We start from the raw sequence: 24788 nt of genomic DNA, 5'->3' as shown, positions 1-24788 counted from the left end.
AATGAAATTTTAATTTGGGGGGGGGCGGTGGGGGCAGGTAGGAGGATGTATAGCCCCTTTCTTTATTTAGTTAAAACTCATCATTTTTGTACGTTCTTTAAAAAATTGAAATAGTAATTATGACACTTCAAAGTGACTTTTAAAAATATCCAGAAGAAAAAAAAAGAAGCAATGTATTTGGAAAAAGTTTAGAAACTAAGAGATGTGCAATTTGAATCATCCAGAGGAGGGTTATTACCCAATAATGAAGCCTCACACTCCCGTTACACTGGCTTTTGTATGCGAGCCTTTCAAACCATGAGCTAATGATGCTTCCTGCCTCCCCTATGGCTGGGGTCCCTGTTGACATCTTCTGATGAATGGAGAAAATAGGACCAGGTGAACTTGACTTGTCTTCACTTCAAACCATTTATTAATGCCGTGGTTTAGAATACAACTCCCAGGTTCTCTTTATTTGTTTCTCTTTCCTAGAATACCAAGACTTCTTATTCCTTGCCCTGCACAATGAGGTCCCCAGGTACGGAGGAAGCACAACACAGAGATGATCAGAGATGATCGGGTTGGGGAGCTGGATTTAAGAGCCCACCCCCAATGAGGCTTAATGGACCTAGCTGAGGAGACTAAATCCTCTTATGGAAATGAGGAGGGAAGAAGGGGGTGGGGCTTGCTGTGTATAAGCTCCAATTGTTAAGCTTCCAGGAACCTGCCTGCAGGTTGTTAAACCTAAGGTAGCTTGAAGTCAGCCATGGTGGGAAGATTTACACCATGAACCCCAGCAAACAAAACAAGTGAGGACTGCCCTACAGCGCAATGAGCTCACTAGGGCAACCTAGAAAGCTGTGAAGAAAACAAGGGGTTATGCCTTATCAGTCTTTTGTCTAAGTTAGTCAGAGGGAAGCCAAGGTTGGAAGGGTGTTCGTTGCCTTTAAATTACTCTATGCCATGTGGTCATTGATCAGTTGATGATACTGAGAAGGGAAGGAAAACTCACCAGGAATCCAGTAAACTGAGGTCTATGCTGGTAGGATGCTTTAAACCTGAGGTTTGGGTTATTATTAGACTACGCTGGGAAATCAAGAGGTAAAACCAACTCCTTACTTTCCCTGGGTGTCTACTTTCTTTCCTCTGTTTCCTCCTGGCTCCTTTCAGTCCCTAGGATTTGTTCATTCATTCATTCATTCATTCATTCATTCAGAAGACGTGCTTTGAAATGGGGGTGCTAGGAGCAGAGGCTCAAATGGAGAGTAAACATTCAGTCTACCCATATGTGAAGACATTTTCCTATACCATTTAATTATTGCTTAGTTAACATATAAATGGCCCGATTAGGTGAACATTATCTTTATCCCAGACTTGGGAAAATCGAGGTAATATTTGTATTTTGGCATTAAAATATGATATTGATATTTGCTATTAATTTTATATTTTGGATAAAGGGTGTTCACTCAGAACTTAGACTTCACCTTCCCATAGGCATGGGGCGCTAAGGAAGGCTGTTCTGAGCCCCTTCAGATTCAGAGGGAAGACTAGGAAGTCGAATGAGGCAGCCCTGCAGGAGCTAGTACCCTTCCCTGCAGCATCTGCATCTGCTGAGACCCGCGTTTCCTTATGCAAACGTTTGCAGGTAATATCTTCTCTCTTCTCTCTACCTGTTTGGGTGAAGGCTGAAGGAACAATATGTGGAAACGCATTTTATTAGCGGCCAATTGTTTTGCAAATGTGGAATCATTTCTATTTTCTTCTCAGCTGAGCCGCTTATCTCTTCTCCGCTCCTGTCCCTTTTCCCCCGTGGCCTCCATCAATCTAAAAGATTAATTTCTTCTCCAAAGAAGGTGAACTTTCAAGACATTTCTTTAAAACTTGCTAAGATCCTTGAACTGACAAGCCATATTTTGTGAAAATGCTGAGCTGTCACACCTGTGTCTCTATCTGGGTCTAATTCCTGGGAGAGGGCCTCAGAGCATCACAGAATAAAGTGACTTCTCCAGCTCTCGGGATACGTAGCAGTAGTGTGTTCATTTAAACTGAGAGGACCCCGGAAGTGGTTGAGATCAGCCGCAAAGCAATGTGGGACGAATGGCAGAAAGGCAAGCCACCATCTTTGCTGTTGTTATAGCTTCCTTAGCGAACAGGTCACTCAGATTGGCCCAGTGGCTCTCCTCCTTTCTCTCTTTACCCAGCATCCCATTCTCTCTCTCTCTCTCTCTCTCTCTCTCTCTCTCTCTCTCTCTCTCTCTCTCTCTCTCTCTCTCTCTCTCTCGTGCCCCAGTCTTGGGAGTAGCTTCCAAGCCGAAGCAGTGCCCCCCCCCCCCCCCCCCCGTGAATCATCTTTCCTATTGTGCAGCGCTCATTACCTGTCACCCGCAAGCAGATGACTGAAGGAAATTCACCACAAGTGAGTCAGCAGTAGACCGCAGCTTTCAGGGACAGAAACAGGCTCAGCAAAAAATAAGCTAATGACAACTTGAACTTGGCCCTTGGCCCTTCCATTTTAGCTCTTGACTTTACATTTAGTTTCCAAATGATGGGCTGAAGTCCCTAGGTCCCGACTATGCTCTAAGTCCATTACCTTCTCTTCCAGAGTATTCTCCTAAAGACCCTGACCTGCTTTAGCGGATGGAATTTGGCTAAGGTGAGATGTTGCTCCTGCTGATCCCATGCTCTTGTCACTTTATGTAAGCTGATCTTTTTACATCTTTAAAAATTACATGTATGTATGTATGTATGTATGTATGTATGTATGTATGTATGTATGTATGACAGTTGGCAGGGACTGTGGTTTACTGGAGGAGATCAGAGGATAACTTGTGAGACAGTTCTCTTCTCCTACCATGTTGGCCTTGAGGATTGAACTCAGGTCATCAGGCTTGGTGACAAGAACCTTTACCCCATTACCCACTGAATCATCTTGCCTGTCCCTGTGTGGGGGTGGAGGGTTGGGGGAAGTGGGGGGATGGGGGAGATTAATCTGAAAGACCAAGTAGAGCACTCTCTGCTAGCCTTGAAGGATCAAAGAACTGTGACCCCCCACACAGAGAGGGCCACAGGTGAGACCACTTTGGTGGAATTAGATTCTGTCTCCCGTCAAACCTCCAGATAAAGACCATTCCTGCCAACACCTTAACAGTCTCCTGTGACCCTGTGCAGACAGACGTTGTGGGTAAACCAAGCTTGTTCTTCACACACAGATGTTCTAAGATAATCCATACTTGCAGATACTAGGTTCTCAGCAAGGTATTATGCCCTGATAGAAAACTAAAACAGTTTAATGAACTTGCCCAAAATCCCATCCTTGGTAGAAGGAAAAGGCTCACAATCGAGCCCACTTATTATGCTTGGCATGAGTCTACCTTTTAACCATACTTCTAGTCTGACTCCTTTGAAAGCATTTTGAAAGATGGTTTTCTGTTCAATATTGTAATTATTTCTTCAATTTTCTATTCATTGAACAATTCAAATGATGCCACTGATACACGAGACCTTGAAGGAGGCCTACTGTAGTCCCTTCAGAGGGCTCAATATCTCTGATTTTCTTTTTGTTGTTGACAGCACTGCGGGTGGAAAGTGTCACACTTTCTGGCCACTTTAGACCCAGAAATACACCTGGTTAAATTAGTATTTTCATATTTCTGTGGGTCTGTCCAATGTCTAGCATTTCTACCTCAAAAACCTTAATGATGTAATTTTGTATGGTGGATAGGAAGGAATGATCTCCATCAGGAAGGTCAGGGCTTCAGGTGCCAAGAGGGACCTTTGAAGCATATGAGCAGAGAAGCAAAGGGGTCACGAACTAGAGGACACTGACGAACAGAGGACTATCTGAGCCTTGGCTTAGGATGTCAGATCTTGGTCTTGAAGACTGAATTTTATCATCCTCACCCTTGAGTCTAGTCAGACTTGTCTACATCACTCACAGGGCCTTAATAAGGAAGAATTTCAAGGCATTGACAGTGGACTGTTAAAGCAAACTCAGGAGCTTCCTGAGTGTCAAGTTGTGGGCAGCCACATAGGCCACACCTCCGTGGCATATGTTCACAGAGCCAGCCCCAAGCAAGTTCATAAACACTATGAAGAGTACTGGACCTTGTGAAGTTATTATTAGACATTTATTATTGTTACAATAGTATTTTTTCTTCCTGAGCTTCTGACCTACCTACTTACTAAAAAGACCTTTCAAGATGCTGCCTGGCTTCGTCATTATGTTTTCCATTCCTTCTGTGCTTATCTATACTAGGATGACTGCACTAAGAAGTAGCAAATAGTCTTTCCTTCTGGTTTGGTAGACCAGAGAATTTAATAGAAATTGTGGTCAATGCTTAAGTCAAAGTCACAAATGAAATATTAGCTCCTTCACATGTGCATCTGCTTCTGATGGGATCAACAGGCTAAGTGGTGACAAATTTGTATGTGTGTGTATGCTTGTCCTTTCTGTGACCTTACCTAGCCTTGCCTCTGTCCTATCTAGCACATGTCCTATCATGGTGGTTTGAATGAGAATGACTCATATATTTGAATACTTGGTCCCCAGTTGGTAGAACTGTTTGGAAAGGATTAGGAAGTATGGCCTTATTAGGGAAGGTGTGTCACTGGGAGTGGGCTTTGGGACTTCAAACATCCACACAGAATTCACAGTTTTCTGGTTTTGCCTTGTTCTAGTGGGTAAAGATGTGAGCTCAAGGCTGTTCTTTCACTCCGCCATCATGGCCCCCCAAACCCTCTGGAACCATAAGCAAAATTAAATGCTTTCTTTTGGAAGTTGCCTTGGTCACGGTGTTTATCACAGCATAGAGAAGTAACTAATCCACCTACAGTACAACGTGGGCTCAGGGGCTTCTGCTTAGCTGGAAGAAACTTTTGTGGGGAGGCAGAGAAGAGACAGAGTCATGAATAGAATCAGATATTTCTGGATGGTGACTTGTTAGGGACTAATCATCTTGCCCTAACCTCACCTTTCAAATGTATCCTTTCTGTATGAAGAAAAAAATAGGCATTATCCCCAAAGGAAGTTATGTGCAAAAGTCTTGTGCCAGGTTGGTCCTTCGATGAAAACTATATCTGTGTGAAAGGAAACACGGAAATTTAGAGAATATGATGGAAGGTGTTAGATCATAACCATCTGATCAGATTACTTTCGTCTCAGACACACTCAGTTACCCAGCAGCCAATCAGTGTGGACTCAGCTTTGCTACAACCAGAAGAGCAGGCTGCCTTTGATCTCTTTCTAATTCCTTAGTCTGTGTCAGCATGCCTCTAGCATCCCACCACTTCTCAGTACCACTGGGCATTTGTTTAATTTCGGGTCATCTGAAATGGTCATGTCACATGTGTGATGAAGTCTAGTAACAGATTTCGTTAGGATAACTTAACCCAATTTTCTCCTTTGTTCACAAAACAAGCAAGGTGGGGAGTAGTTTTCCGGATAATATATAGAGGTGGGACTCTGGTTTTCTCATTGGCCATCCACTGCTCTTTCTTACAAACTCAGCAGCTCCCTTCCCTCTGGATCATTTGTTATATTACTACCTGTGATCTCAGGATGCTCTCTCTGAATCATGATTTTTATTGCTGCCCATGACCTCAGGATGCTTTTACTTATTAATTTCTCTTGGTCCCTGGATATAAATCTCATCCTTCCCCAATTTTGCTAATGGACTTTAAACACCATTACTACTCCCAATCTTATGACTTGAGTTCATTTTCTCCTTTATTTTTTTCTTAAACTCAGTCTTATTTTTGGGGGGAGTAAATGGGCAGTTAGAATTCCGTGTACTAACCAGCTCAAATTCATTTATTTCTTCTCAATATTTCATTTTCATTGATAAGCAACACTTAATTGTCCCCAAATCCTTTCTTGAACAATCCCTAAATACTTAAGGATTAACATCTTTAAAAGAAAATGAAAAGCCCTTTTCATCCACACTTCTTCTCACCTCTTCTGGCCACGCCTTCACGTTGGCATGTTGTTCTTGCTTGTGGAGCACCAGTGATGGGTTCTACCACAGACTCTCCCTTGCTGGCCATGCTGTTTACCTAGAAGGCATTCTCTTTTATAGTAGGATTTGAAAAGTATGACACTTAAATTTGTTGATGCGTTAGAGATAGCTATTTATATGACGTAATGGCATGGCTACAAGCTTCTAATCTATAACTTGCTCCATCTTGGTTCCTATTTCCTTCAGGTAGGAGTCATGTCTTTCATTGAGAAGGACAGTGAAAACATGACATCAGGAAACAACACTTGACTTATGTTCCACCCAAGGCCACCTTCATGGAGGGAATGTCTTTGCAAGATTTCTGATCCTGCTTTAGGAGTCCCCTGGAGACTTAACTCTGCAAAATTATCATTTCACTAGGTTTAATATCAACCCAAGTCTTATTCCCTAGCCTAGATGAGTAGCATCTCTCAGTCAAGTCTTATAACATTCGCACTCAAAGGAGTTCTGTATACCTACAAACAGAGGGGGAAAGAAACATCCAGATTTTCTTCCTAGATGATGCCTGAAGGAGTCAGACTCTAGGAAAAGAGAAACTTGAAGTTAATGAACAATGCCAATGAAACAAAGACCTTGGCAACTGCCAGAGATTCGTGTATGGGCCGGGATTTAAAAACTGTGCCAGTATCACTGGTAAATGGAATCAGCTGGAAGGTACCATTGCTGCGTGGCATATTGGGAAGCTGTTCAAAGGTGACTAATTAATATTAATCAAACCTCAGTGGGTAGTGTCTCCACTCTGTGTTGTCTGTAGCTTTTCTACTATTTTGCATAATTTAATGGATATATACATATTTTTATTTTCTACCCTATTTCTCTTCTGTTATTCTTTCTGTGTTGGTGGAACAGGCTGAGCACGTTGGGTTAAAGCTGGACTGAAGAGAACACGTATGTATTCATAGCTTTACCTTGGCCCAAACAGACCACAGCTGACTCCATAGGCTCGCATATATTGAATATATATATATATATATATATATATATATATATATGCATGCTGCAGGCTTGTCTGCAAGCCTTTGATAACAAATAGAATAATACTGTTTATATGCACATGGGGAAAGACTTGACTATCAGAACTGAGCTCTTCACGGCATAATTACAACTTGCTGAGCACCGTGGCTCTGGTGAACAATGAAGATATAATCAGTGCACCTATTTGTCCTCCTGGATTCCAGCTGCTAAAGCAATTTCTTTTTCACAGAACCGACAATTTTTGCGGTTCTTGTGAAAAATCCACCGTTTCCCCTGAAATCCTGTGAAATGGAGCTTGCCAAGTGGCAGCGCCGGGAAGCAGCCCGGCTCTTGCATTACCTCCATGAAATTAGGCTGCTCATATTTCCAGCACTGCTATCCTGATTGCATGTTTGTTTAAAATGACAGTTGATGTTGTGTATCTCTTTCATTAGGGAGGCTCAACGATCTTGACAGTATTAACTAACTGTAGCACTCGCTGCATATAAACACTAATCCGTAGAGACAGCCCGGATAGTACTTGAAGCAAAAGAAGGCTCTTTGAAAGGAGGAACAGGAGAGGGATCTAGGCCATATGCAGAATCTGGCAGGTTTATTATCAGCCATTCACAAGTCAGCCATTTTCTAGAAGGTCTGAATACCATGATTCCCAGAGTCCATACATACTGCCCTCTGGGTGGGAGCTCTTAAGGTAGGCAAGATAACTGATGCTTGCTAGAGGAAAAAAGGAAGTGTGCAAGAGATGGAATGGGTTCTTTTGATCTCTCCTTCTTTGCATACCAGCTGCGTTAGGCTACTAGTGCCAAAGAATGAGTCCGATTAGGCAGGAGCTGTTCCTCTAGTTTCAAGGTATTTTAACCATGTCAGTATATGGACATCTATCCTAGATGGTTAGAGCATGCTTGGGTTCACTGTGTTTTCTCATCATACAGTCTTTTGCCCCTGGAGAATACCAGTCCTTTAATTCCCAGGAATGCTTGTGATAGTGAAAGACACAGACAACTACCACATCCCTTGTACAATCACACTTATCTGTGCTTGTTCTGTGGCCTTTTGTCTTGTCCCACTTATATGCTGATCCTCTGCCTGGCAGATCATGGGGTACTCTGCCTAAGCTCTGATTCTGCTCAGCCTTGCCCTTTTCTTATTCAGTTTTTTCCTATTCCATCTCACCCAGTCCACGCCTACCCTCTCCCATCCCCAGCCACCTGCCTTCCCATACATAACCTTTCCTGAGACGCTTACAAGTCTTTTTGGGTCTCAAAACGCTGACCCGAAATCACCTGTTTGCTGATGCCACCAGTCGGCCATGCGTCTGTGAAGCTCTGTGTCTGGTATAGGCTTGATCTCTGCTCCATTCTTATGCTGGGAATGGGAGCAAAAACAGAACATCTGTGTCTCTTGGGAAGGAATACATGCGGGAGCTGTGCTAGGTTTGTTAATAATGGGGATCGACCTTGGCCTTCCAAGATCACTGCTCTCAGCTCCTTTCCTTCCCTCATCCTCTAGTCCAGACAAGTCAATAATTGTGCCTTGCTCATGGAGAATGGGCAGGAGTCCGCTCTTGAAAATGTCATGTACCACATGGGGGCAGCAGAGAGTTGGAAAACGGGCCTCTAGACCACCATGCAGATTTAAGCGTCCTTTGAGTCCTAGACCGCATATTTACTGAGCTTCCAAAACACTAGTTTGAAGTTCTCATGGAACCAAGAAAGCTATATACCGTCAGTTCAGATACATGGTGCTGATTGCAGAATCCACAGAAGAGGCTGACAATGTGTTTTTGGTTTGCCCAGGGCAGTCCCAATTTACAGTCAAAATTCTGGGTCGATTATTACTAATAAAATCTCTCCCCTCTCTTTTTGATGAATTTGGGTTTGCATGGTTGATTATACTGGTTATACTACTCGTAGAATCCTTGATGTTATTAACTTGTAGAGTGGGCGGGGTCAAGGATGAGCAAATCCGAAGGGTAAGAATAATGATTTCTATGTTTAAGCAAAGATGAGTTTGGAAAATGAATGCATCAAGGAAACAGGTCAATTAAGAAGAATATGTAATCAAAGCAAAATGTAGGAGCTAGAGATGCAAAGAGAGAAGTGCGGTGTCCAGGAAAGTAAAACTTGGACCATTCCTCAGAGGTATCAGGAAGGAGAGGATGGGCCTTTGGAGGCGGGTGCCCTGAGAGAGAAAGGAGTTGTAATTTCCAGTTATGGTTTAGACAGCAGTTGTTTATGAACCAACATTTTCTTCCCCTTCCCTTCCCTTTAGTCTGTCTTATGGACTTTAGAGACAAGGAAGGATCAAACAGAACTCCTGCCAAGAGAGGGGGAAATATATTATTCTCCTTTTTCAAAGGGCTCTTGTGGGATTTGTTAATTTCTCAAACATAAGAGTTGAGTTGGTGTCAATCATACAGGGGAAGGCCACCATCTGCCAGAGGCCCTTTGTCCTTTTGGAAAATTACTGAACTGTGGTATATCAAAGCTATATGCAAACAAAAATCAATTGCTTGAGATTCCAACTCTGACCGCAAAGTCAATAAGAATGACAAGGATAAATTTGTTCTTCCTCTAAATGCTCTTGGAACGTAAATGGAGTGAAGCTACAGTATGAAGGATGCATTTGGGATGGGGTGGGAATGTAGGGTTATAAAGATGAGATGCAGGATATGGCTCAGTTGGTAATATGTTTGCCCTGAAAATATGGTGATCTGAGTTCAGATCCTGAGCATCTATGCAAAAGGCCTGTCATCTCTGGGCTGAAGAGGCAGGAGCAAGAGGGTCCCTAGGACTGGCTGGCCACTGGCCTTGATGTAAACATGCACATATAGGTAGGAATTCCACCTCCAGACTTGAGTGCATACATGAACATGCATATATCATATATATTACATATACATATATATGTACAGAGAGAGAGAGAGAGAGAGAGAGAGAGAGGAAGAGAGAGAGAGAGATGTTAACTGAAAGAACTGCAATACAAAAGAAATATGATAGTGGTTACCAGAAAAAGGCTACATCCCCAGATTTTATAAGCTCCCTACATTGACATGTGTATCAAGGGTAGACCAGGAGAAAGTGGCGACTGCCAATAGCCCTGATTCCTGCCAGAAGGTGGGAATGCGAGAGTGCAAGCCCTTTAGAGAACAGTGCAGAATCAGCATGTTCAAGCACAGTAACAATGAGGCTAATGATGATAAAAATAGTAATTATAGCTAATTCTTGTTGAGCTCTTAAGAGGTGCCAGGCATTTTCTGAAGAAGTGTACTATATTTATTAATTCATTAAATTTTTGTTCCTACAGTATAGAATAGGTATTGCTGTTCTTATTCTATAAATGGCTAATCCCTGGCTTAGTTGCTCAAGCTATATATCTTTAAAAGGCAGATTTTACATTTTGGACAATTGGTTGAAACAAAGTTCTTGGCCATATCCCAGCAGTCCTAGTATGCAATGAGACGGCCAGGAAAATCTGGAGGTCCTATTTAGACACTCACTGGCATAGCTAATTTGGTTGTCAACTTAACTGGGTCATGAATTAACAAAAAATGTAAACCAGTGGTTACTCTTGTAAGAGACTTCGTTTACACTTTATTCATGGGTGTAGGTAGGTGTTTTGTCTGTCTCTGCGTGTGTACCATGTACAGCAGTGATCTCGGAGGCCAGAAGAGGGTAGCAGGTCCCCTTAGACTGTGGTTGTTTGTGGTTGTGAGCAATGGGAATCAGTCCCAAGTCCTCAGGAACAGAAACTAGTGGCTCTAACTGTTGAGCATCATTCCAAATCCTGTAAAGCAAAGCCCCCTCCCCACACTTCTTGTTTGTTTTTGTCTTCCTTTTTTAAAAACTTTCATAAAAACATTTGATTATATTCTCTTCCCTCCTCTTACCACCCCCCATATCCTCCCTGCCCCTACTCACCCAACTTTATGTTCTTTCTCTCTAAATGCCTCCCTAAAACGTAGTAAAACAAATGACCAAAAATGCACACATAGACAATCAAGCAACAATAACAAAAGCAACCCAATATCACTATCAGATGAAAACTGGTTTTTCATCTTCAAGAAGTTACCGGTCTCAAACAGCTTCTTGGTCAGAGGGTGTGATTTTGTGCTCATTTCCTCTTCTCCATGCTGGAGGTTTTCTGGCTTGAATTTATGCAGGTCTTGTGTGTGCTGTCACATGTTCATATGTGTATCAGTCCTGTTGTATCATAAGATATTGTTGAAGTCATCCATCACCTCTGGATCATGTAATCTTTCCACTTTCTCTTCTACACAAATCCCTGAGTCTTGGAGAGAGGGGTTTGAAGAAGGCATCACAAATTAAGGCTAAGAGGGCCAAGGTTTGTCACTCTCCGCATGCTTTCCAGTTGTGTGTGTCTGTGCTAATTACCATCTACTGCAGAAAGAAGCCTTTCTTTTGAGGCTTGAGTAATATACTAACCTATAAGTAGAACAATATGTCATGTTATTATTATGTTTATTTAACAGAGTAAGTGTTGAAGGCTCTGTAGGACCTGTGGCCTGCTTAGTCTCAGATTCTTGGTCTCACGAATAACATCATGAATGGGTTCCATGTCATGGAGCAGGACTTATCTTCAAGCAAAAAGTGGTTGGTTATTCCCAAATATTTGTACCACTATTGCATTAATCTATTGGCCAGGCCAGGCCACTGTTGTAGGCTGGGTGAGAATGATGATTACCTTTCTCCTCTGGTGTTATGTAGACTACCATCCAGCATTATGAATGCTAGTCAGTGGGGCTGAGGTTTTAGTTGAGCACTAGACTTTATGAGGTATGGTTTGATGAGATTATTTGAAGTTCAACGATTTTCTTCAAATGCAAGTGGCACCCTACGATAGTAAGATAGATAAAAGGGCCTGGAAGAAGAATACTTTGCTTTTTGCCTGCTTGTCTTCATTCTTGATGCCACGTTTCTCTATCCTGCTGTGGATGCTTTCCTTCATTGTTATTAGAACCAGCTTCTTGTGGGTTTCAATATAGACTGTAGGACAGCAGCAACCCAAGAATTCTCTAGAATTCTCTAGAATGCCAGATTGGAACTGCCGAGACATCCAGCCTTTTGAACTAAGCAGCTACAGTATTCTTGGTCTCTCTAGTATGAAAGAACCATTGTTGGATTACCCAGACTGTAAGCCAGTCTAATATATGGTATACACACAGACATACAGATACATAGACATACACACACACACACACACACACACACACACACACACACACACACACACACACTTTCTACCTTTAGAAAAGTTTAGTCAAAAAAGAAAACCAAATGTTCAAATGTGTTTGCAGGTATGAGTCTTCCAAGACATACTTATATTAATTGAATCCATTTCTCTATTATCCATTGTCTATGTTTCATGGTTGTCTTGTTATTGTTGTAGAGTTTTTTCTTTAATGAACTTACTTCTTTGTTATTTTAGCATCAGGGCTGGGAATGCAGGGGCTAGGTCCAACTGAAAGTAATATTTTATGAAACTAATTAAGTGGAGGAAGTTTGCCAAAAACAATCTGAATGATGGGCCCCATAAGGAGAAGAGTCTGTGCTGAGTTGAATGGAAAAAATGTATCTGTACTCTCTCAGCAAACCCATAGAGCAAGAGAAAGTACCAAGTTACAGGGAAGTTTGTGGGAGTCAAGCTGGTTACTCATTATGACCTCTCCTGTCTCTGTGTTTATCACACATAAAGTAATTCTCCTTAAGTATTTCTTCCCTCAATGAGTTTATGACTTTGTAAGATTGGATATACATAAAAACTCATATGCTAATATTTAACCCAAGGTTGATTATAGACACTACAAGGCCAAGAACTTCATTATTTCACAGCAAATGAAATCCAGCTAAACATGTCTGGAAGACACTTTATTGTTGGATAGAGTAAATAACTCAGAGATAGCATGTGACTCTGGATGATTAATTTTCTGGTTCAACATTACTTTCCAGTTCCATGATCTGCTTCTGTGACTGTCCTGTTTTTTTTCTCTGATGGTTGCAAGATGCCCATTGAAGTTCCAGGCTTCAGGGACAATGACTAAAACCAAAAAGGAAATACACACACACACACACACACACACACACACACACACACACACACACACATATACACATATATATATATAGTAAAGTGAGACCTTCAAAGGAATTTCTCAACAGCTTGGTCACAAGCCAGATCTGCCTATTTATTTCAGGACAAAACCAATAATGTGCAAAAGCAGTTGTAGGTAGAAAGCCAGTCCCTTAGCACAGATCAAATCAGTGGTAACAATGGCGTCCATGTATTGATGCATTCACTGTGTTCACAGCAGAGGAAAAAAAAGCCAGCTCCTCTTAAAAATGTCTCAAATAAAGCAATAGAAGGCATGAGTTTCATTAGCTTTCATGTCTTGAGTAAATACCAAAATATTTTAATATGTTGCATGTCCAATTGAGGTGGGCACAGAAAATGCTTCTTTGTGTCCTGAGGCATGATGGTTGTCTGGTTGGCTTGAGGCAAAACACTTGGGTGACTATTTTAATTGGAAACCAAAGGACTCACTGTTTTCACACAACATCATCGTTCCTGGAAAGGACAACAGACAAATGATGGTTATTCAGACTTGGAGATTTGGCAGACATTTTCTCAGAGTGAATAGGGCGGGTGAATCATTGTTGCCAATGAGACAATTTGAGCTTTCAAATGGGAGGTGGAATTCTAAAACCACTGTGTCAGCTTGACTCTTTTTAAATATGTAAAGATCTTTTCTGATGAAACTCGGTGATGTTAACACGGTACCTTTCCTTAAATTATGCCCATAATGTATCTGTGTGTGGATGTGTGCACTTGTGTTTGAGTGCCACTGGGGGCCAGAGACACAAATCTGCCAGTGGATGTGAGCCACCTCCCATGGATATTAGAACAAGGCTCACAGTCTATGCAAGAACATGTGCTCTTAACCAGTAAAAACCATCTCTCAAGACCCACAAGGACCTCCGTGTGTGCGTGCATGTGTATGATACAGTGAGATCAGTCAGAGGGGGAAGCTCTGAATAATTCAACCAACCAGTAGTTTCAGAATGACCAAGATGTGCTATTAAAAGTCACTCAGGAATAAATGATCCATTCAGGAGCACAATCAATCATTAGAAGGGAGCAAAATCATATATGGAAAGTATATTGACTTAGTTTAAGAATCTACTTCGTAACTAAGTTAAATGGCCACTTGTCAAGTTTTAAAATATCAAAGAAGAATATCCACAATTATCTGAACAGAAAACACCCCCCTCTCTCTCTTTTTAATTATATACCTGCATAATTAAAGGCGATACTTTCTTCATATACTTCAACCAAAACAAAACCACAACAGATTAAGTGGGGAGGCAGCAATGGGAACCCAGCTGTCTTCCATTAAGCCAAGCATTAAAGAGATTTACAGAAGTGCAGACTGATGTTGCTTGTCTCACCAAATTGTGTTGGAACATGTAGTTGTTTTGCATCAAAAATATGTTATTTGTGCTAGCATGTGCCACTTTATTATTGTTTTCATAAAAGGAATTAAAATATTTGTATAGTTTTTTTAAACCAAGTATTTTCAGCTTTTATATGGTAGATATTAACAAGTGTAACACAGATAACCCTAGTTATCTTGAAGTCTTCAAGCATCCTGACTGTAAAGGACCCCTGAGAGTTTCTGGCTTAAAGAAACAAGGTGGACTCCTGGTCTGGGAAGAACCCAGTCCATCTTGAAGTATACAGTTAGCCTGTCGTGACCCAGGTTCTGTAGGATTGAAAGGCTGAAGATCAGGTAGCCACCGCATTTATTGCTGGGACCTTTAGGTGAAGAGTAAAAGTGAGACTATCAAGTCCTTATCAAGGAGAGAAGACATCAGCTCAAGGGAGGAAACAGGTCATAGATCACAGCCCCTCCCCCAACCCGTTCTTTCTTTATCTTACCTTTGAAGCAAGAAACTCTGTGCTACAAGGATGAGAAGCAACACTGATAGGTAAGTGTTCAGTTGTCCCTTGATACCCATTAGGGACTTGTGACCACTATGGGTACAATCATCTGGACATGTTCAAATTCTTTAGAAAAAATAGGGTAGCATTTGTACGTTACCCATGGACATGTCTCCTGTATGCTGTAGACCTCCTCTAGACGACTTATAATGCTCAGAACCACATAAATGCCATGCAAACACTTACACCATTTAGTTTTGGGAATGGTGACTAGGAAAACTGCACACAGACAGCATGATTTTCAAAGATGTTTTCCCACACATAGTTGGTTGAATGCACAGACACGCAATCTTCCACTCTGCTGGGTCACTGCACGAGTAGAGGAAGCTGGGGTAAAGGTCACCGAATAATTCACTTTCACCCTGTACTTTTAACACTTAATAATTTTCTTCAGATATATGCATACGCACTTGAATAAGTAAATAAGAATTTGGAAATATATACATATATTTTTCTTTAAGCTACTTTTCTGTTGGGCTTTGTGATGACTATTCTTGGTTGTCAACTTAATTATACATGGAATGAACTACATTCCAAAAATGGAGGGCACAACTGTGGAAATTTTCTGCTTGGTTTGAAGTGTGTGAGTCTACTGCTAGTTGAGACCTTTGAGGGAGGAAGACACACCTTTGATCCTGATCTTTATCTGTCCCAAACTTTCTTCTGAAAGCCTATGTAAGGACACGAAAGAAAGAAAGCTCTAGTTCTTTGCCTGCTTGCTAGCACATCCATTCCTTCACTGACACCGGAACCTATTTCCCCTGCATACAGAAGACTAGCTGAGAGACCCAGCCTTTGGAATTGAATAACTACTATATTCTTTTACTTTTCATTCACAGCTAGACATTGTTGGATTAGCTGGACCACAAGCCACCCCAATGAATTCCCTTCATATGTTTTCATATTACTTCCGTATATATACGGAAGTAATATGAACTTGTATATATATATATATATACACATATGTATATACGGAAGTAATATGAACTTGTATATATATACACATATGTATATACGGAAGTAATATGAACTTGTATATATATATACATATGTATATAAGGAAGTAATATGAACTTGTATATATATACATATGTATATACGGAAGTAATATGAACTTGTATATATATACATATGTATATAAGGAAGTAATAAGAACTTGTATATATATACAAGTTCTGTGACTGTAGAAAAGATGGACTAATACAGACTTGAGACACATATTCTTTATCCAAAGGCTTTCATAAACTGTGCTTCATTTTACTATTTAAGATTCTGTTATTGTGAGCAACTCGATGCTGATGCTGGGAACATGGGTCCTCTGCAAGATCAGTGTGTGCTCTTTGCTGTCATCTCTTAAGCCTCAAGTGTCTTATATCAATAAATAAGCAACATAATAATTAAAAATACATGAGATCTCGAGACTCTTTCCTTTATTGTTACCTCTAAACCACTATCATTTCCTTGATCTACCATTAAGTCCCACAAAATGGTTTTATTTTTCATGTCTGGGCTGGAGTTAAGCCTGAATAATACTGAAACCTATGCTGTCTTCTTGGCTTTGAAAGCCCAGCAGTAGTGCATGCTTCGTATACAGCAGGGACTTACCAAATGTTTGGACCATAAATCTATACTTCCCAGGAGAGTTGGGGCTTGAGGTTTTTTGTGGTGCTAGCTATGTACTGGCACACACCTAGTGTGACAGAGCCCAGCCTGACATGCCAGGAGGTTCCATGGAGGCTGGAGGCTCAGTCAGGGTCCTGCAGCCACCTGAAAACATTTTGTCCCCTTCCCCCTTCTCTTTGGCTCTTTGAAATCCTGTACTTTTTCTCTTACTCCTTTGCCCTCACTTCCAGCTGAGCTTTCCTTCAGCTTCCTTGGCTCACTACTGGCTTCAGTCTAGTGTCTCCGCTTGCATTCTAGCTCACTGTCTGTAGATAGCTACCACATATGTTGTTGTCTACTTGAGATGTCCTATTCTGGTTTCCTATCTGGAGAGTATATATTTGTCCTTCAAGATCCAGTGTTTCCCTGCTGCTAAATATGAAGTCTGATGTTACTGGAAAGCCCGGACCTCAGTGCAAAATGGCATCAATGAGGCTTCCTCTTCTCAACTGGTGGGATCCCAGACCCCACATCCTATACCTGAGGAAAGTCACGTAACCTTGGTTAAGATAGCAGGTCCAGCTTCCTTTCTCCTCATGAGAACCTGCTCAGCTGACACCTGAGATTCCTGGAACGCCTACCCATGTTAATGAGGCATCTCAGTACCTTAGCTTTCAGTCAATGTCCTTTGCCCACCCTGGTTATTCCTACCCCCTTAATCCAAAACTATATAACTCTCGAGTCATGCCAAGTAAAGTTGATCTGACTCCCTGAAGTTGGTCTTGGTGTGTCATTGTTACTGCTTGTACTCACGGCCGTCTGAAACCCTGTTTGTAGATTCTGCTCCCTTTGCCAAAGACCCTAGAGGGAAGGGAGCTCTACAACCCAATTCCAATATTTAATATTCCATGAGATTTCCTCAAGTTCTCCAGGAAAAAAACCAACCATGTCTCTCCTACATCCTTTTGTTTCTTGTAGAATGATGTCTATATGCAGGTGGGGGCTGGCACAAGTTAGGTCAAGGCCATGATTGGACAGTAAAAATTAAGGTGGGAACAAAGATTTGTAAGGCAGAAGAGAAGGAGAAGGAACGAGAATAAAGGTGGAGACAGAGAAGGATGACCCAGATCCAGGTGGTCTTGAATTGCCAAGGTAGTTGGGATGAATTTCTATAGACAAATTTATCTTATCTAAGTGGGTTTATATCCTTATCAATTGGCTATAAGTTTATTATGTGGATGTATTATGGATTGAGAATTTAACATATAAATCTGATTGTTGGTTTACAGCTTGTTGAGTCTTGATTTTAACGGATTGTTGGGAGTTTATACCATAACTATTAGGGGGCAGATGTTGGGAATGTAAACAGAGCAGTGGCAGAGACCTATGAGAGGGTAGCCACAGCTGGGACCAGGGGTAGATGCTGGGAATGTAAGCAGAGTCCACAGTAAGGGAGCCATGAGATAGGTGGTCTTTGTATGAAACTGTCGTGGCGGTGACCTGGCTGGGTCAGAGAATACTTGGGGGTAGCGTGGACCCACTGAGATAAATTAGCACTAGTTCCAACGGTCCGCTGGAGCACGAACTAGTGAGAGAGCAACCACAAGGGTACTCTCTGGAACTGGTTCTGCCATTTTTTATTTTTACTGCAACAATTTCTTTTTTGTAGCCTTTCTTCCATTGGATCAAGCTTTGGAGTCTTCATGGCTCAGAGGGGATCATCAAGGGGTCGTGGCCTTGCCTTCTTCTTTTCTTCCTTCCCAGGCAGCCTAGACATGAGGGAGTCTAGCATTGCTTGTGTTTCACAAATACCCAGATGTCAGTGCAGGAAGGAGAGCAGCTCCTCATGGCTAATTTCCTGTATGCTTCTTACCAAGCCTTCACTATCTACTTCAGCGGCTACATACAGTATGCTGTTCTCTTATGTCCACTCTGCAGTTCCCTCAGCAAGAAGCTTGGGCCTTCCATCTGGTGTTTACAGACTTCACTTCTCACCCAGGCCCAGCTGTCAAACAATATCACTTAGAATGTGTTGCATTGTTATTTAGCGTGTTTCCATGTGGCAGCATTCCGTGCATCCTAAACAGTTAAGTCTATGAGCATGCTAGATGCAGGACCTTTTCAGAGACTGAATAGTGATCTCATTAATGAGAATATATTGAGTTCCTGAAAACATACCTGGCAGTGGCATCATGCGTGGGGAAGAAGAAATCAGTTATTAGTTTTAAATTACCATTGCGTGTCTCCAATACCTTTCTGGACTCGGGAAGCTTTTTATATAAGTTAGAGTTGCTTAGTGACCATGTGTTGAGAAAAAGCAGAGTCCAGGAGACACTGACTATAACCACTGTCAGACTTTAGAATGTGATGTGGCTGGTGTCAGCAGGTTGGGGAGCAGGGATCACAGTGGGTCTGGAAAAATGGGTTATGAGTTTATATTAGGGAATAGCACACTCAGACACTTGAGGGAACAGTAAATCCTGGGCTTATGGTTGGCAGCCAAGCTCACAACAGAGAATGCATGCCTGTGGAGAACAGGGCCCTACAGTGCAATAGTGCCAGAGCCTTGAGAAGTAGGGCAGTAGGTCCAGACCTCATAGGACAGCTATAGACAAACTCAGGGAACCTTCTCAATTTGGCTATTGTAAGTTTAAGGCACACTGACTGGCACTTCCATGAGGCCATGACTCACAGCAACTAAACTAACAATGCTGTAGTCACGTGTGGAAATTTGCTCATTAAGTTTCTCTTCTAAGTTATTTTTCCGTCAAGGATACTAATTAGTAATGAAGATATGTCAGATTTACTAATTTCTTCTAATATCTTTTTTTCTTTTATGAGAAGGATGTCTGGTTCCACACAGAAAGGGGTGGAGACGAAGCACCAGATCTACTTGAAGACTCTGGACACCATCTTTTGAGGCAAGCCCCACCTCTCCTCAGGGGCCTGGCGATGTGTTTTCAGTGTTCCTGTTGCAATGAGATATCTCGTTGCTAATTTTCTCAAATTGAAAGGGCCCTGCCTTGAATTGTTGGGGAATTAAGATTCTGGACCTGGTAGCTGCTCAAAACTGCATCTTAGAAGCCTAGATGACCAATCCCTCTGAGGAGAAAGGCTTTTACCTAACTATCTTTGTGTTCTTCTCAATGGGTTTTAAATTTTAATTGATGGAAAGATATATTGGTCCAGAAATGATCTGCACACATCCAAGACAATTGGAGCAAACCTTTGGATCTATAAAACCAATGAAGCAAGAAACCAACTGACCAACCAAAGAACCAAAGAATCAATAACCAAACAACCAAACAACTAAACAACCAACCAACCAATCAACCACAAACAGCACTGCTGCATCTCAGCAGCAGATGGTATCTTGTTGAAAATCCTTATGTGAATTCAGAACATGTTCTGAAAGGAAACATTGACCTCCGGCTGTATCATGGCATATGCAATCAAACCAACACTTAGGTCACCTTTTGCATGAAAACTCACATTAAATTTAGGTCATTTATGTTTATGCAAGTACCATCTTGGGAGAGGGAGTTACTCTGTACCTTTCCATAATTGAGAAAAGTCCCTGGGGTAGGACCTTGGCAAATGATGACCAGAGGCAGCTGAAGCAATTTTATGGCTGCTTCCCTGTGTACACATGCTTACAGTCTCCTTTCAAAAGCTCCCACTTTAGAATTTCCAGAGGAAAGCGTGCAGTGTATGATCACAGAAATTATTCTGCTTAGGAGGCTATAAGAGCTATGAAAGGAATGAAGCCTACAGGCAGAGTAGTGCCTGGACATCCAAAGATGGCTGTCTGGGGTGGCTGAGATTGGCACACCCATTACTGAATGCAAGCTCCATAGACTTCCCGTGATTATGTCAATCAGAAATGTTTCCATGAAGGCGTTTGCAATGGAGAGTAGGTATGAGGGCACGTTTCTCCTTTAGCTAAAGCTTGCAATGAGAACAAGGCATAGAATTAATGCCTGGGAACAAAGCCCCAGATGATGAGCTCAAATGGGCCTTCCTGGGCTGTAAGAAGACCTTTATCCACTGCTGATGTCCACCAAAAGGAAGTGCATGCAGCCATGTCTTCAGAGCTCCTGCTTTGCAGGGCTGGCAGCTGCCTTCTTATCCTGGGCTGAGGCTGTTTCTGGCCATACAAAAGATGGCTGTGGAATGTGAGCTGGCCTGGGGTTGCTGGGCCTCAGGCATTACTGTAGATTCTCTGGGGGCTTAGCTCTTGGCATAACAATCCTATCCACTCTGCTACACATTTCTCTTGCTGTCGGGACTATCATATACATAAACCCACAAAGAACTGTCTGCGCCAACTACTCTGTTTCCCAGAGAAGCTGATCCCCAAAGAGCAGGCCGGGAAGAGCTAATGAACCAGCTCTGAAGGGAGAATCACGAAGAAGACTTCTCCTAAAGGTCAAGGTGGCTCAGAGCTCTGTGACCTAATAAAGTCATGGGGTTCGTGAGCAGGAGAGTCTTTAGCTGGGAACCAGACTGAGAAAGTGGGAAAGAAGGAAGAGAGGTACAGGACAGGCTTTTTACCCTGTGTGCCTCATAAAATGAATGATCAAAAGTAAATTACAGACTTGCAAATGGGTGGTTAACGACTGAGACAATATGAGTGCAGAGAGAAGCTCATCAAAACACACTGGGCAAGAGCAGGAGGGAAGGGCTGAATACAAATGATGCTCTATAAAGCCACAGCATCAAAGCAAACGGCCCCCAGTGGAGGGTCCAGGTCATTCCCCACACCTGTCGGGTAGAGAGAACGTGCTGCAAGAGCCCTCTTTCAAAGGAGGAGCAGATGAAGCCCCTGTGTGGAAAGGGGAAGAAAGACTGACGGGAAAGAGGAGTGACAGTGTCAGAAGAACACAGCCTCAGCTGCTGATGAGAGCCGCCCTCTTCTTAGACAGTGGGGTGGGACGGCAGGCAGCAGACTTCAGGCTTTCAGCTGGGGCCAGCATAGAACTATTCTTAGCCGAGGCTGGGGGAGGGTAGGAGAGGCTACGAAGGATGCTTATGTCTAATCTATGCAATAATTCACAGCCTCTGGGCTCACGAGCACATGTAACTAGGGTACGATGGCCCAGTGTAGCACAGGAATCCCAGCACTCTGGAAATGGAGGCAAGAATATTCAAAGTGAGATCCTGTTTCAATAAAAACCAAAACAAAGGTGGTAGATGAAGTTGGCATTGGGGAGTCTGCACATTTACTTAGGGTCCATTAATTCTTCGGCCGGTGCTCATACCCTGGGAATTTAAACAAAAGGAAAGGGAAAGCAGAGAAAATTAGTAAGGAATAATGACAGGGAACTCAATTGGGGGGTGATTCATGGTAGGAGGGGACTATTGAGATAGAATCACATGATCAAAGTGAACCAGGTATCATCTGTATTCCCAAGTGGAAGCCACCTGGTAGTGTTTCCATGAATTTTGGAAAGAAAGAGTCTGAGTTGGCTGCTCCAAGAAAGACAGAGGTTACAATGAGCCACAAATTCATATAGGTTCATTATCCACCAGTTATTAACAGCCAAATTGGACAGCTGAAATGTGCCAGGTTATGCCCAGGGATAGAGTGTTCACATGAGGTTATAACTGGCTCCTGGATTTATGACGTTTGCAGTCCAGTATAGAAGTTGGATGTATATATGTATATATATATGTATATATATATATACACACATATATGTATGCACCAACATACTTGTATTATAATAGATGTGTAAGTTATGTCTGACATAAGCAACTAAAGGGAGGAAGGGTTATTCTAGATCATGGTTTCAGGTATGGTCCATCATTTGGAAAATCATGGTGGCAGCTGGCCACATTGCATCTGTAGTCAGAAAGCAGAGAGCTGCCAAGCCTTCCTAGCTTTCTCTTTTCATATTTGTTCAGGAACCAGCTTATGGAATGGTGCTGCACACATTTTGGGTGGGTCTTCCCATCTCAATCAATTCAGTCTAGAAGCTCCCTCACAAGCTTTGCCTTTAAGTGATGCTAAGACCCATGACGCTGATAATCACATTAGCTCTAACAACAGAAGACTTTCAAAGGCAAGCCTTTCCCCTGTGTACTGTGAGCTCTATCAGAGGACTCCGCCTAAGATCTGGGTGTTAGGATGCCATGTAGAGAATATAGGTTGTCCAAACCCACAGGAGCTGGAAAAGGACGTGTTGCATGTAGAAAATGGCAAGCAGCAAGCAGCTTGAGAGACAGGGAGATCTGGTGAACTGAGGAGAAGATAGATTGTGGAGGTTCGTCATGTCATGCTAAAGAGTTTGGACCATATTCTATATGGCAGCTTCCTGGGTTCCTCAGTAGGGAAGGGCATGATGGATCTGTATTTGGAAAGCCCTCCTTATCAGGGTATGTAGAAGATGCCCATACGGAGAGATGCCTGGGGACATCTGTACTATGTCCATTGGGGACATCTGCTGCACCAGGTGATTACCTGTGCCTGGGCAGTCACAAAGCACAGCAGGCTGGAGCACGGGAGAAGCAAAATTGGCAGAGGTTAGCAAAGGGTAGCAGCTTCTCTGTCCTACACAGGGTGAGAGCCACCTGCTCTATGCAAATTCAAGACAGCCAAGCCAAGCCGCACAGTAGGCTGCTTTGCTACCTGCCCAAAGCAAAGGATACAAAAGTGCAGAGCTGAGAGGGCCTCAAGCAAACTCAGAGCACCGGCATTGGCATGTGTCCAGAGAGGGCTCTAAGCAACAAGGGTATCACTGAGCTTTCCAATAGGTTTGAGTTTCTGATAAATTAACAAAGACAACCAAGATGGTCTCTTTGCTCCCCTTATCACTTAAGCACGGCATTTGCCCTGATTTAATTTTCATGTGTTGACATTTGCAAAGGATGTTGGGAGTGGACTCTTCTTGATCTCCCTCACCCTGCTATTTAATTGAATCGCATTGATCCTGTAGGTCATAGCTTTGTGTCACTCCTTCAGAAGACCCATCCTCAGCTCAGCTGACTGGCTCCCAACTCTCCTGCATCTTCAGGAGGAGAGGGCATTCATTTCAAAGTGGCTCTGTGACATGTATAGGCTAAAAGCAAGCGCTTGATTTTTTTTTGAAGTCATAGGCATTTGTTACTGACTCATAAGGGTCTTTTATCCCTAAGGAATACCTACCTAATGGAAGAGGGAGGGGTGAAGATAGATTCTGTTGTGATATTTGTTCGGTTTTTAAAACCAGAATGTTAATATTCCACCTTACAATTCTAAAAGTTCCAGAGAGCACGCAAAGCTCTAGGCTTCATTATGACATCATCAAATGCTTCTTTGCTGTTAATTTTCCTGCTTCTTCTTCCCCTTGGGTCCCTTACAAACCTTTCGCACCAATGTCACATGCTGCCTTCTATTGCCTCCATGTAGTCTCCTTCCTAGTTTCATCACCTATACACCCCCCACCCCTACTTATGTATACACTTGGAAGAATTTCCTTCTTTATCTCCCAAACCTGATGCCATTATTATGTGAGTCTCCATGAGACAGTTACTCTCTACCCTTATTTCATTTTCAAGGTACTGGCTGGACCGTGTCCTCACCCCAACCTGTTGAAGCACCCTTTCCAGTAGACAGCTCCATTCCCTACTCTTCCTCACAAGCATCTACCTATAAAAATATACCTCCTGATGAATAGAAATAAGTGGCTGGGAGGGGGAACTTGGGAAACCACTAGAAAGTCCCAGACATCAGGGATGTGCGAGGCTTCCAGGACCCAATGGGGTGGCATTAGCCAAAATACCCTACATCAGGGAGATAGAACCTGAAGAGACCACCTCCAGTAGATAGACATGACCCCCAGTGGAGGGATGGGACCATCTACCCATCTAAAGCTTGGTATGGCTATCCCCTGAGAGGCTCTGCCAGCATCTGACTAAGATAGATGCAGATACAGCTAACCATTGGACTGATTCCCAGGAACCCCAATGGAATAGTTAGGGAAGGCTGAAAGAGCTGAAAGGGATTGCAACCCCATAGGAAGAACAACAGTATCAATTAACCCCCAGATCCTTCAGAGCTCCCAGGGACTAAACAGTCAACCAAGAGTATACATGGATTGATCCATGGCTCCTTGGTCCTATGGAGGCTTGATGCAGAGAAGGGCAATGCTAGAGGGATGAGATGTGAGTAGGTGAGTGGGTGGGTGGGTGGGTGAGTGGAGGAGCACCCCTTAGAGG

The 24788-nt window shown here is 42.6% G+C and overlaps 2 long non-coding RNA genes across 3 annotated transcripts; one reads left to right on the top strand and one right to left on the bottom strand.

Annotated features, from left to right (window-relative positions):
* Positions 1 to 75: 75 nt before the first annotated feature.
* Positions 76 to 21786, top strand: LOC108351666 (uncharacterized). 2 transcript variants are annotated; one of them, XR_005488024.2, is made up of 4 exons: positions 76 to 1624; positions 2582 to 2632; positions 6843 to 6881; positions 19434 to 21786. It is a non-coding gene; the product is annotated as an uncharacterized LOC108351666 (long non-coding RNA). The 2 variants fall into 2 exon arrangements; XR_001839281.3 differs by lacking the exon at positions 76 to 1624 and adding an exon at positions 1650 to 2395.
* Positions 13149 to 23934, bottom strand: LOC134480006 (uncharacterized). Its single transcript, XR_010054107.1, has 2 exons — positions 23737 to 23934; positions 13149 to 13553 (listed from the first exon to the last, which is right to left on the bottom strand). It is a non-coding gene; the product is annotated as an uncharacterized LOC134480006 (long non-coding RNA).
* Positions 23935 to 24788: the final 854 nt, after the last annotated feature.

This window comes from Rattus norvegicus, chromosome 8, assembly GCF_036323735.1.
Source record: "Rattus norvegicus strain BN/NHsdMcwi chromosome 8, GRCr8, whole genome shotgun sequence".
Classification (NCBI taxonomy): Eukaryota; Metazoa; Chordata; class Mammalia; order Rodentia; family Muridae; genus Rattus; species Rattus norvegicus.
This window is presented reverse-complemented; position numbering and strand designations above follow the sequence as displayed.